The 13,268-nt window shown below is 46.7% G+C and overlaps 6 non-coding genes and 1 pseudogene across 6 annotated transcripts; all 7 read left to right on the top strand.

Annotated features, from left to right (window-relative positions):
- The first annotated feature begins 98 nt into the window (after nucleotides 1–98).
- Nucleotides 99–301, top strand: LOC121312118 (annotated as a pseudogene).
- A 419-nt stretch (nucleotides 302–720) lies between these two features.
- LOC121312116 lies at nucleotides 721–836 on the top strand. The gene has a single exon (XR_005949693.1). It is a non-coding gene; the product is annotated as a U5 spliceosomal RNA (small nuclear RNA).
- Nucleotides 837–5,978: 5,142 nt separating this feature from the next.
- Nucleotides 5,979–6,170, top strand: LOC121312119. Its single transcript, XR_005949695.1, has one exon. It is a non-coding gene; the product is annotated as a U2 spliceosomal RNA (small nuclear RNA).
- A 451-nt stretch (nucleotides 6,171–6,621) lies between these two features.
- On the top strand, nucleotides 6,622–6,739 carry LOC121312115. Its single transcript, XR_005949692.1, has one exon. It is a non-coding gene; the product is annotated as a U5 spliceosomal RNA (small nuclear RNA).
- Nucleotides 6,740–6,935: 196 nt separating this feature from the next.
- Nucleotides 6,936–7,129, top strand: LOC121312114. Its single transcript, XR_005949691.1, has one exon. It is a non-coding gene; the product is annotated as a U2 spliceosomal RNA (small nuclear RNA).
- Nucleotides 7,130–7,583: 454 nt separating this feature from the next.
- Nucleotides 7,584–7,701, top strand: LOC121312120. The gene has a single exon (XR_005949696.1). It is a non-coding gene; the product is annotated as a U5 spliceosomal RNA (small nuclear RNA).
- A 5,122-nt stretch (nucleotides 7,702–12,823) lies between these two features.
- LOC121312117 lies at nucleotides 12,824–13,014 on the top strand. The gene has a single exon (XR_005949694.1). It is a non-coding gene; the product is annotated as a U2 spliceosomal RNA (small nuclear RNA).
- The last annotated feature ends 254 nt before the right edge of the window (nucleotides 13,015–13,268 follow it).

Here is a 13,268-nt window from a genome sequence, read left to right as displayed (position 1 = left end):
TGGGGGGGGGGCTCATGAATTAAGGGATCTGGGGGTGGTTTTTTGGTATTGTATTCAATGGTGTATTTTGAAATGTCCGTGTTGTGTTATTTGAATGGATAGCTTAATATTAAAAAAAAAAAAAAAAAAACAAAAAAAAAAAAAAATCTGTTCTTATCATTTTAATATCTGATACGTCCCCCATAGGGGGACCGTCTATATTAAATGGATTTTTGGAAGCGGGAGATGGAAGCGGGGCTTGCTCCGTCCACTCCACGCATCGACCCGGTATTGCAGTACCTCCGGGAACGGTGCCCATTTCTCCGAAAGGTCAAAGAGAGAGACCGAGCGAGAGAGAGGGGGGAGAGAGAGTAAGAGAGAGAGAGAGAGAGAGAGAGAGAGAGTAGAGCGAGCGATCGAGCTCCGCCCCCCCCTCCCTCCCCCCCCCCTCCCCTTTCCTGGGACGCGTCGGTTTTCCCCCCCGCTCTTTTCGTTCCTTTTTCTTTTTTTTTTTTTTTTTTTTGTTTTTTTTCATATTTCATATTCAGGCAGGCCTAACACACGCAGCAGGCCAGTGTAGCAGCAGCAGCAAAGCGCCCTTTCGCCGGGGCGGAACGGCAGATGCGTTTTGGGAGGAGTTCCCTGTTTTTGTTTTGCGTGCGTGGCCTCGCTGCCGCTTGGCAGAGGGGAGGGCCTTTGGGCCTTTGGGCCGGCCGGAAGGGCTCGGCCACCAGCAAAGGCACGCTCCGGCTTCTCTACAGCTCGAATGAACCTTTCGCCTTTTACTAAAGATTTCCGTGGAGAGGAGCATTTACGAGTTCGATCCAACTTTTGGACAGCCCTTCCCCTCAGGGATGGGCTCCACCTGGAGTTTAAAAGCAGAAAGAGCACAGAAATGCGTCGCCCCCGGTGGAGCCCGTCACCTTTCCTTCCTTTTCCTTCCTTCCTTCCTTCCTTCCTTCCTTCCTTTCCTTTCCTCCCTCCGCACCGCCCGAGAGGCAAGTACCACGACTGCTGCGGCGGGCGGGCGCGCCCGGGGCGTTTGGCCAAAACCATTTTGGGCATCGCTTCTCGGCCTCTTGGCTAAGATCCAGTTTGTGGCTTGACCGCAGCTTGATCGCTGGAGAAAGAGAAGGTGACGTGAGGATGGCGGCTAGATCCTCATCAAGGTCGGCCCAGGGGGCTGGACTAAAGAACACCGTTCGTCTGAGGTGGAAGGAAGAGAATAAAGTGGACTTTTTGGATCGGGACCAGTTCGTGCAGAAGGTCATCATGGATCAACTGAAGCTTGTGCCTACTCAGATCTTCTGTTTACAGGTAAATAACAACCTGAAATTTGTGGATGTAACTTTTACGACAAAATTGGTTTTTGAAACCTTTTTCAAAACCTGCAAGGAAAAGTCAGCAGTGGAACCCTTATCTTTTTATACGGTGGAGTCGTTGTGGCATCAGGAACACCGCATAATGACTGTTCATATGTTTAACCCTTATGTCAGCGATTATGATGTGGAACTCTTTCTCTCTCGATATTGCTCGTCTGTTGCTGGCGGTGTATTATTGAGAGATAAGAATGGGATTTGGACGGGTAAAAGACAATTTCGTGTGAATTTAAAACCTGATGCTGATGGGTACGATGGGTTCAAACATCCACCAGCCAATTTCTCCATTGGGCCGAATCGAGGTTATTTATTCTATAGTGGGCAGCCTCAGCATTGCCGAAAGTGTGGCAAATTTGGGCATCTAGCAGTTTTATGCGATAATGTGATCTGTCGCAACTGTCAGGGTGCCGGTCATGAAGCTAAAGACTGTTTAGTGGGGAAGAAATGCAGCATCTGCGACTCAGAGGGTCATTTGTTTAAACAATGTCCTATGAGACAATCCACGTATGCAGATGTGGTCCGGAGTGAAAAGCCGACAGAGGAAGAACCAGCCGGTCAGGGCGTGGAGGAGGACCGGTCGCAGCCGGACTTGACTTTCACGCAGGCAATGGAAGAGGTGCCGGAGACTGAAGACGGATCCAGTCAAGAAGCTTCAGTATCCGCGGTTAGCTGCAGTGAACTAATTCCAGGGAACCAGGAGCATTGGAGAAATGCAATGGGTAAGCGGAAAAACACGCCGGAATCATCAGAGATTCCATTTGAAACTGCTGGCAAAAAGAAGGTAGGGGGAATCCCTCTCTCTGTTAATCCTTTTGACATTTTGTCAGTCAGTGAGGAGGGGGAGGCTTTGGATGAACTGCCGGAGGAAAGGATTATCAAGGATTGGAGTGAGTGTGCTTCAGGCAGCTCTGGCATTAGGGACACTTTGGATATGCTACAAGCAGAATGTAATGCCCTTGGTAAGGGGCATAGTAGTCAGGAGCAGAGCAGCTCTGACCAGGACAGTGCAGGGGAAGGAGGATCGGAGTGTACACTTGTTGAAGGAAGAAAAGAGGGGACTTGAATTGAACTGTGTCTAGTTCCATTGTTTTTGTTTTGTATTTGTTTTTTGTTTTTTTCTCTCTTTTTGTGTGAAATGTCTGTCTTTAATCTAATGACCGTGAACGTTAGGGGGTTAAGGAATGAAGTGAAGAGGGCTGCTGTTTTTGCCTCTCTGCAGCATTTAGCTTTTTCTGTTTGTTTTCTGCAGGAGGTGCATTTAAAGGATAGTGGGGATATTAGTTTGTTTTCTAAGGAATGGGGGGGGGGGGAGTCTAGATGGAGTGTGGGAGGGGTACACTCTACAGGGGTAGGGATTTTGTTTGGGGATAGGGACATTAAAGTGGTAGATGCATTTTCTTTAGTTCAGGGGAGGGTTCTAGTGGTAGATGGGGATTGGAGGGGGCAGAAGTTAAGGTTCATTAATGTCTATGCTCCTTCTGAGCCAGGGCTGCGGAAAGATTTATTGGTGGGTTTGGGGACGGTTTGTATGTCAAATAGACAAATTATTTTGGGGGGGGATTTTAACATTTCTTTTGAGAAATCGCAGGATTTTAGTTTAATTCATTTGAAGGCATTAATTTCTCAGTTTTCTCTAGTGGATGGGTTTCGGTACTGTAATCCTGGTAAAGAAGGGGTGACTTGGCAAAATTCTAGAGGGTCTAAAAGTAGAATTGATTATTTTTTTGTAGCTAGGAGTTTGTCACTTATCTCATCTACAGTATCTCCTGTTTGGTTTTCAGATCACCATAGGTTATCTTTAGTTGTTAATTTCAAAGTGCCTGGTTTTGGCAAGGGGTTCTGGAAACTAAACTGTGACATACTTAGAGAGAAGGATTTTAGAGAACAATTTTCTTTTTTTTATAAGGAATGGGTTGATTTAAAAAAGTATTTCAGTTCTGTGATTGACTGGTGGGAAGGGGTGAAAATAAAGATAAAGGTTCTAGCGCAGGGATATTGTAGGGCTAGGGCTTTTAGGGATAAGGGGGAGTTTCTCAGGTTACAGAGAGAATTGGAAGCACTGTACAGTAAAGGGAATAATGGTGAAGATGTTAATTGGGACAAATGTGCTGCACTGAAAGCCAAATTAAGGGAGCATTGTGAGAAGAGGGCCAGGGTGTTTTTGTTTAAAGGGAAGCAAGAGTTTGCTGAAAAGCACGAGACGTGTAGTTCTTATTTTTTTAAACAGATTAAAAGTGCACAAGGTAAGAGGGTATTTAACAGTTTAAAAAGAGGTGATGGGATTACAGTGCAGGATAATGCTGGTATGCTGCAGGAGGCCACCGCTTTTTATCAGGTCCTGTTTAAGGAAAAGGAGGTGGATAAGGGGGTAGGGGACTCCTTCTTGGACAGGGTGGAGGCCCGGGTTCCAGAGGAGGTCAGGGAGGAGTTGGAGCAGCCTATCAGTTTGAGGGAATTAACAGAAGCACTGAGGGGAATGAAAAACAATAAGGTTCCAGGTGGGGACGGGTTGCCAAAAGAGTTTTATGTTATATTTTGGGATATGTTAAGTAAGGATTTTTTGGAGGTAGTGCATGAGATTTTTAGTTCTGGGAGTTTGGGTGCTTCAATGAAAGAAGGGATCATTTCACTTTTATTTAAGAAGGGAGACCCTGAGGAGTTAAAGAATTGGAGGCCTGTCACGCTTTTGGGGGTCGACTACAAGCTGATCGCCAAGGTGCTGACGGGCAGATTGAAGAAGGTTATGCCTTCGATTATAAATGAGGATCAAACATGTGGAGTGGAAGGGAGGTCGATCCTCTGGAATCTCCAGCTGATCAGAGATGCTATCTCGTGGGTGCAGGACAGGGCTCTTCCTTTGATGCTGGTCAGCCTTGATCAAGAAAAGGCGTTTGATCGGGTAAATCACGGGTTTTTATTTCGCATTTTAAAAAGATTTGGTTTTGGTGAACACTTTCTAAGGTGGATAAATATAATGTACACAGGTGTGGGTAGTAGAGTTAATTTAAATGGGTTTTTGGGGGAGCTAATTAGGCAAGAGTCAGGGGTAAGGCAGGGGTGCCCCCTGTCTCCATTGCTTTATGTTTTGTTTATGGAGCCTTTTGCAGTAGTGGTCAGGGCAGATCAAAATATAGTAGGACTCCAGTTACCTGGCAGTGGGGGGAGCACAGTGAAAATCTCCCAGTATGCGGATGACACAACCCTGTTTTTGAGCACAGAGCACAGTTGGATGTGGGCCTTGCAGGTCATTGAGCGTTATGCTCTGGCCTCGGGGTCCAAGCTAAACATCGCAAAATCTACAGTAAAGTTCTTTGGGACGTGGAGAGATAGGAAGGATGACCTGGGTGGTTTACAAAATTGTTCTGGGGCACTTAAATTGTTAGGGGTCAGTTTTGATCACGAGGGAAACGAAATGAGGAATTGGTGTGAGAGAATATCTCGGCTGAGGGTTAGACTTGGGCTGTGGAAAACTAGGAACTTGTCTTATAGTGGGAAGGTTTTAGTTATTAAGGCAGACATGCTGCCTTCATTATTATATTTATCGTATGTGTTTCCTATGCCAGCACGGCTTAGGAAGGTTATGACACAGATAACATTTGATTTTGTGTGGGGTGGGAAGTATGAATATATAACGAGGGTCCAGATGTACCAGCCTGTGGAAGAGGGAGGCAGAGATGTCCCTCATATTCCCCTTAAATTGGACTGTTTGTTTTTTTGCAATTTGTGTGTTTCTTTAACTTCGCCTGTTCAGCATAAGTTTCAGTTTTTTGTATTATTTTGGTTTTCCGTGCCCATGAGACGTTTAATTGTGTGGGACAATAGAGTTCCCAAGGCTGAGCAGATGCCAGAGCATTATAAGCATGCTGTAAAGTGGTCTAAAAGGCACGTAGCGTGTCAAGAACGACAGATGTGCTTGAGTCACAGAGAACTATATGGGGCTATTAGGGAAGAACTAGGGAGAGGTAGGGAGCAGGTAGGGTCAAAAAATCTGTGGGTAACAGTTCAGCCTAAGGGGCTGGACAATATTTTAAAGGACCTTAATTGGATGGGGGCTCACAAAAGGTTAGCAGTGAGGGAGGTCCTGTACAGGCACAAGCTGACCAGAAACAAGTTCTGTCCTAGGGACACCTGTATGGCTGAGGAAACACAGAGCCATGTTTTCTGGGACTGTCCATTTGCAGCAGGGGTGTGGGGGGAGATGGGAAAGGTTTTTGATTTGTGTGGAGTTCGGGTGAATCTGTGTTATGAAAAGATTATGTTTGGACTGGTGCTGGGGGGAGTGGGGAAGAGGGTAAATTTTTTGGTTTGGTTGTTAATTTCTTTGGTGAAAAAGGGGCTGTGGGACTCAAGAGGGGTGTTAATAAAATCGAATGTTAAGGGGAGTGTGAGGGGAGTGGTGGAGAGGGTGAAAGGTGATATCAGAGGGAGGGTGAAGTGGGAGGTAGATAAGTGGGGTTTCAATGCAGCAAAGGAGAAGTGGAAAGGTTTAGTGGGTTTGTGAAAAGTGTGTTTAGAATTAGAGATGGGGGTGTCTATGATTAAAGGGATATGGGGGTGGGGTTTTTTGGTATTGAATGCAATGGTGTATTTTGAAAATGTACCGTGTTGTATTATTGAATGATTATTATATTAACAAAAAAAAAAAAAAAAAAAAAAATCTGTTCTTATCATTTTAATATCTGATACGTCCCCCATAGGGGGACCGTCTATATTAAATGGATTTTTGGAAGCGGGAGATGGAAGCGGGGCTTGCTCCGTCCACTCCACGCATCGACCCGGTATTGCAGTACCTCCGGGAACGGTGCCCATTTCTCAAAAAGGTCCAAAAGAGAGAGCGAGAGAGAGAGAGAGCGCGAGAGAGAGAGAGAGCGAGAGAGAGAGCGAGAGAGAGAGAGAGAGAGAGAGAGAGAGAGAGAGAGAGAGAGAGAGAGCCCCACCCTCCTCCCCCCTCCCTCCCTCCCCCCCCCCCCCCCCCACCCTCCCCGTTCCTGGGACGCGCCGTTTTCCCGCTCTTTTCGTTCTTTTTTTTTTTTTTTTTTTTTTTTTTTTTTTTCATATTTCATATTCAGGCAGGCCTAACACACGCAGCAGGCCAGTGTAGCAGCAGCAGCAGCAGCAGCAAAGCGCCCTTTCGCCGGGGCGGAACGGCAGATGCGTTTTGGGAGGAGTTCCCTGTTTTTGTTTTGCGTGCGTGGCCTCGCTGCCGCTTGGCAGAGGGGAGGGCCTTTGGGCCGGCCGGAAGGGCTCGGCCACCAGCAAAGGCACGCTCCGGCTTCTCTACAGCTCGAATGAACCTTTCGCCTTTTACTAAAGATTTCCGTGGAGAGGAGCATTTACGAGTTCGATCCAATTTTTGGACAGCCCTTCCCCTCAGGGAGGGGCTCCACCTGGAGTTTAAAAGCAGAACGAGCACAGAAAGGGCGGTCGCCCCCGTTGGAGCCCGGCACCTTTCCTTCCTTCTTCCTTCCTTCCTTCCTTCCTTCCTTCCTCCCTCCCTCCGCCCGCCCGAGAAGCAAGTACCACGACTGCTGCGGCGGGCGGCCGCGCCCGGGGCGTTTGGCCAAAACCATTGTGGGCATCGCTTCTCGGCCTCTTGGCTAAGATCAAGTGTAGTATCTGTTCTTATCAGTTTAATATCTGATACGTCCCCCATAGGGGGACCGTCTATATTAAATGGATTTTTGGAAGCGGGAGATGGAAGCGGGGCTTGCTCCCTCCACTCCACGCATCGACCCGGTATTGCAGTACCTCCGGGACGTAGTGTCCCCATTGGAGGGAATCTGCCACGGGGGGGAAAGGTCCAAAGATAGAGAGAGAGAGCGAGAGAGAGAGAGCGAGCGAGAGAGAGAGAGAAGAGAGAGAGAGAGAGAGAGAGAGAGAGAGAGAGATGAGAGAGAGAGAGAGAGAGAGAGCCCCACCCTCCCTCCCTCCCTCCCCACCCTCCCCTTTCCTGGGACGCGCCGTTTTCCCGCTCTTTTCGTTCTTTTTTTTTTTTTTTTTTTTTTTTTTTTTTTCATATTTATTTATTCAGGCAGGCCTAACACACGCAGCAGGCCAGTGTAGCAGCAGCAGCAGCAGCAGCAAAGCGCCCTTTCGCCGGGGCGGAACGGCAGATGCGTTTTGGAAGGAGTTCCCTGTTTTTGTTTTGCGTGCGTGGCCTCGCTGCCGCTTGGCAGAGGGGAGGGCCTTTGGGCCGGCCGGAAGGGCTCGGCCACCAGCAAAGGCACGCTCCGGCTTCTCTACAGCTCGAATGAACCTTTCGCCTTTTACTAAAGATTTCCGTGGAGAGGAGCATTTACGAGTTCGATCCAATTTTTGGACAGCCCTTCCCCTCAGGGAGGGGCTCCACCTGGAGTTTAAAAGCAGAACGAGCACAGAAAGGGCGGTCGCCCCCGTTGGAGCCCGGCACCTTTCCTTCCTTTCCTTCCTTCCTTCCTTCCTTCCTCCCTCCGCCCGCCCGAGAAGCAAGTACCACGACTGCTGCGGCGGGCGGCCGCGCCCGGGGCGTTTGGCCAAAACCATTGTGGGCATCGCTTCTCGGCCTCTTGGCTAAGATCCAGTTTGTGGCTTGACCGCAGCTTGATCGCTGGAGAAAGAGAAGGTGACGTGAGGATGGCGGCTAGATCCTCATCAAGGTCGGCCCAGGGGGCTGGACTAAAGAACACCGTTCGTCTGAGGTGGAAGGAAGAGAATAAAGGAGACTTTTTGGATCGGGACCAGTTCGTGCAGAAGGTCATCATGGATCAACTGAAGCTTGTGCCTACTCAGATCTTCTGTTTACAGGTAAATAACAACCTGAAATTTGTGGATGTAACTTTTACGACAAAATTGGTTTTTGAAACCTTTTTCAAAACCTGCAAGGAAAAGTCGGCAGTGGAACCCTTATCTTTTTATACGGTGGAGTCGTTGTGGCATCAGGAACACCGCATAATGACTGTTCATATGTTTAACCCTTATGTCAGCGATTATGATGTGGAACTCTTTCTCTCTCGATATTGCTCGTCTGTTGCTGGCGGTGTATTATTGAGAGATAAGAATGGGATTTGGACGGGTAAAAGACAATTTCGTGTGGATTTAAAACCTGATGCTGATGGGTACGATGGGTTCAAACATCCACCAGCCAATTTCTCCATTGGGCCGAATCGAGGTTATTTATTCTATAGTGGGCAGCCTCAGCATTGCCGAAAGTGTGGCAAATTTGGGCATCTAGCAGTTTTATGCGATAATGTGATCTGTCGCAACTGTCAGGGTGCCGGTCATGAAGCTAAAGACTGTTTAGTGGGGAAGAAATGCAGCATCTGCGACTCAGAGGGCCATTTGTTTAAACAATGTCCTATGAGACAATCCACGTATGCAGATGTGGTCCGGAGTGAAAAGCCGACAGAGGAAGAACCAGCCGGTCAGGGCGTGGAGGAGGACCGGTCGCAGCCGGACTTGACTTTCACGCAGGCAATGGAAGAGGTGCCGGAGACTGAAGACGGATCCAGTCAAGAAGCTTCAGTATCCGCGGTTAGCTGCAGTGAACTAATTCCAGGGAACCAGGAGCATTGGAGAAATGCAATGGGTAAGCGGAAAAACACGCCGGAATCATCAGAGATTCCATTTGAAACTGCTGGCAAAAAGAAGGTAGGGGGAATCCCTCTCTCTGTTAATCCTTTTGACATTTTGTCAGTCAGTGAGGAGGGGGAGGCTTTGGATGAACTGCCGGAGGAAAGGATTATCAAGGATTGGAGTGAGTGTGCTTCAGGCAGCTCTGGCATTAGGGACACTTTGGATATGCTACAAGCAGAATGTAATGCCCTTGGTAAGGGGCATAGTAGTCAGGAGCAGAGCAGCTCTGACCAGGACAGTGCAGGGGAAGGAGGATCGGAGTGTACACTTGTTGAAGGAAGAAAAGAGGGGACTTGAATTGAACTGTGTCTAGTTCCATTGTTTTTGTTTTGTATTTGTTTTTTGTTTTTTTCTCTCTTTTTGTGTGAAATGTCTGTCTTTAATCTAATGACCGTGAACGTTAGGGGGTTAAGGAATGAAGTGAAGAGGGCTGCTGTTTTTGCCTCTCTGCAGCATTTAGCTTTTTCTGTTTGTTTTCTGCAGGAGGTGCATTTAAAGGATAGTGGGGATATTAGTTTGTTTTCTAAGGAATGGGGGAGGGGGGAGTCTAGATGGAGTGTGGGAGGGGTACACTCTACAGGGGTAGGGATTTTGTTTGGGGATAGGGACATTAAAGTGGTAGATGCATTTTCTTTAGTTCAGGGGAGGGTTCTAGTGGTAGATGGGGATTGGAGGGGGCAGAAGTTAAGGTTCATTAATGTCTATGCTCCTTCTGAGCCAGGGCTGCGGAAAGATTTATTGGTGGGTTTGGGGACGGTTTGTATGTCAAATAGACAAATTATTTTGGGGGGGGATTTTAACATTTCTTTTGAGAAATCGCAGGATTTTAGTTTAATTCATTTGAAGGCATTAATTTCTCAGTTTTCTCTAGTGGATGGGTTTCGGTACTGTAATCCTGGTAAAGAAGGGGTGACTTGGCAAAATTCTAGAGGGTCTAAAAGTAGAATTGATTATTTTTTTGTAGCTAGGAGTTTGTCACTTATCTCATCTACAGTATCTCCTGTTTGGTTTTCAGATCACCATAGGTTATCTTTAGTTGTTAATTTCAAAGTGCCTGGTTTTGGCAAGGGGTTCTGGAAACTAAACTGTGACATACTTAGAGAGAAGGATTTTAGAGAACAATTTTCTTTTTTTTATAAGGAATGGGTTGATTTAAAAAAGTATTTCAGTTCTGTGATTGACTGGTGGGAAGGGGTGAAAATAAAGATAAAGGTTCTAGCGCAGGGATATTGTAGGGCTAGGGCTTTTAGGGATAAGGGGGAGTTTCTCAGGTTACAGAGAGAATTGGAAGCACTGTACAGTAAAGGGAATAATGGTGAAGATGTTAATTGGGACAAATGTGCTGCACTGAAAGCCAAATTAAGGGAGCATTGTGAGAAGAGGGCCAGGGTGTTTTTGTTTAAAGGGAAGCAAGAGTTTGCTGAAAAGCACGAGACGTGTAGTTCTTATTTTTTTAAACAGATTAAAAGTGCACAAGGTAAGAGGGTATTTAACAGTTTAAAAAGAGGTGATGGGATTACAGTGCAGGATAATGCTGGTATGCTGCAGGAGGCCACCGCTTTTTATCAGGTCCTGTTTAAGGAAAAGGAGGTGGATAAGGGGGTAGGGGACTCCTTCTTGGACAGGGTGGAGGCCCGGGTTCCAGAGGAGGTCAGGGAGGAGTTGGAGCAGCCTATCAGTTTGAGGGAATTAACAGAAGCACTGAGGGGAATGAAAAACAATAAGGTTCCAGGTGGGGACGGGTTGCCAAAAGAGTTTTATGTTATATTTTGGGATATGTTAAGTAAGGATTTTTTGGAGGTAGTGCATGAGATTTTTAGTTCTGGGAGTTTGGGTGCTTCAATGAAAGAAGGGATCATTTCACTTTTATTTAAGAAGGGAGACCCTGAGGAGTTAAAGAATTGGAGGCCTGTCACGCTTTTGGGGGTCGACTACAAGCTGATCGCCAAGGTGCTGACGGGCAGATTGAAGAAGGTTATGCCTTCGATTATAAATGAGGATCAAACATGTGGAGTGGAAGGGAGGTCGATCCTCTGGAATCTCCAGCTGATCAGAGATGCTATCTCGTGGGTGCAGGACAGGGCTCTTCCTTTGATGCTGGTCAGCCTTGATCAAGAAAAGGCGTTTGATCGGGTAAATCACGGGTTTTTATTTCGCATTTTAAAAAGATTTGGTTTTGGTGAACACTTTCTAAGGTGGATAAATATAATGTACACAGGAGTGGGTAGTAGAGTTAATTTAAATGGGTTTTTGGGGGAGCTAATTAGGCAAGAGTCAGGGGTAAGGCAGGGGTGCCCCCTGTCTCCGTTACTTTATGTTTTGTTTATGGAGCCTTTTGCAGTAGTGGTCAGGGCAGATCAAAATATAGTAGGACTCCAGTTACCTGGCAGTGGGGGGAGCACAGTGAAAATCTCCCAGTATGCGGATGACACAACCCTGTTTTTGAGCACAGAGCACAGTTGGGTGTGGGCCTTGCAGGTCATTGAGCGTTATGCTCTGGCCTCGGGGTCCAAGCTAAACATCGCAAAATCTACAGTAAAGTTCTTTGGGATATGGAGAGATAGGAAGGATGACCTGGGTGGTTTACAAAATTGCTCTGGGGCACTTAAATTGTTAGGGGTCAGTTTTGATCACGAGGGAAACGAAATGAGGAATTGGTGTGAGAGAATATCTCGGCTGAGGGTTAGACTTGGGCTGTGGAAAACTAGGAACTTGTCTTATAGTGGGAAGGTTTTAGTTATTAAGGCAGACATGCTGCCTTCATTATTATATTTATCGTATGTGTTTCCTATGCCAGCACGGCTTAGGAAGGTTATGACACAGATAACATTTGATTTTGTGTGGGGTGGGAAGTATGAATATATAACGAGGGTCCAGATGTACCAGCCTGTGGAAGAGGGAGGCAGAGATGTCCCTCATATTCCCCTTAAATTGGACTGTTTGTTTTTTTGCAATTTGTGTGTTTCTTTAACTTCGCCTGTTCAGCATAAGTTTCAGTTTTTTGTATTATTTTGGTTTTCCGTGCCCATGAGACGTTTAATTGTGTGGGACAATAGAGTTCCCAAGGCTGAGCAGATGCCAGAGCATTATAAGCATGCTGTAAAGTGGTCTAAAAGGCACGTAGCGTGTCAAGAACGACAGATGTGCTTGAGTCACAGAGAACTATATGGGGCTATTAGGGAAGAACTAGGGAGAGGTAGGGAGCAGGTAGGGTCAAAAAATCTGTGGGTAACAGTTCAGCCTAAGGGGCTGGACAATATTTTAAAGGACCTTAATTGGATGGGGGCTCACAAAAGGTTAGCAGTGAGGGAGGTCCTGTACAGGCACAAGCTGACCAGAAACAAGTTCTGTCCTAGGGACACCTGTATGGCTGAGGAAACACAGAGCCATGTTTTCTGGGACTGTCCATTTGCAGCAGGGGTGTGGGGGGAGATGGGAAAGGTTTTTGATTTGTGTGGAGTTCGGGTGAATCTGTGTTATGAAAAGATTATGTTTGGACTGGTGCTGGGGGGAGTGGGGAAGAGGGTAAATTTTTTGGTTTGGTTGTTAATTTCTTTGGTGAAAAAGGGGCTGTGGGACTCAAGAGGGGTGTTAATAAAATCGAATGTTAAGGGGAGTGTGAGGGGAGTGGTGGAGAGGGTGAAAGGTGATATCAGGGGGAGGGTGAAGTGGGAGGTAGATAAGTGGGGTTTCAATGCAGCAAAGGAGAAGTGGAAAGGTTTAGTGGGTTTGTGAAAAGTGTGTTTAGAATTAGAGATGGGGGTGTCTATGATTAAAGGGATATGGGGGTGGGGTTTTTTGGTATTGAATGCAATGGTGTATTTTGAAATGTAACGTGTTGTGATTATTGAATGATTATTATATAATAACAAAAAAAAAAAAAAAAAAAATCTGTTCTTATCAGTTTAATATCTGATACGTCCCCCATAGGGGGACCGTCTATATTAAATGGATTTTTGGAAGCGGGAGATGGAAGCGGGGCTTGCTCCGTCCACTCCACGCATCGACCCGGTATTGCAGTACCTCCGGGAACGGTGCCCATTTCTCAGAAAGGTCAAAAGAGAGAGAGAGAGAGAGAGAGAGCGAGAGAGAGAGAGAGAGAGAGAGATGGAGAGAGAGCGAGAGAGAGAGAGAGAGAGAGAGAGAGAGAGAGAGAGAGCCCCACCTAACCCTCCCTCCCTCCCTCCCCACCTCCCCTTTCCTGGGACGCGTTCGTTTTCCCGCTCTTTTCGTTTTTTTTTTTTTTTTTTTTTTTTTTTTTCATTTCATATTCAGGCAGGCCTAACACACGCAGCAGGC

Source organism: Polyodon spathula, unplaced genomic scaffold (genome assembly GCF_017654505.1).
Source record: "Polyodon spathula isolate WHYD16114869_AA unplaced genomic scaffold, ASM1765450v1 scaffolds_3599, whole genome shotgun sequence".
NCBI lineage: Eukaryota > Metazoa > Chordata > Actinopteri > Acipenseriformes > Polyodontidae > Polyodon > Polyodon spathula.
Note: the sequence above shows the minus strand (reverse complement) of the source record. Positions and strands in the feature narration are given on the sequence as shown.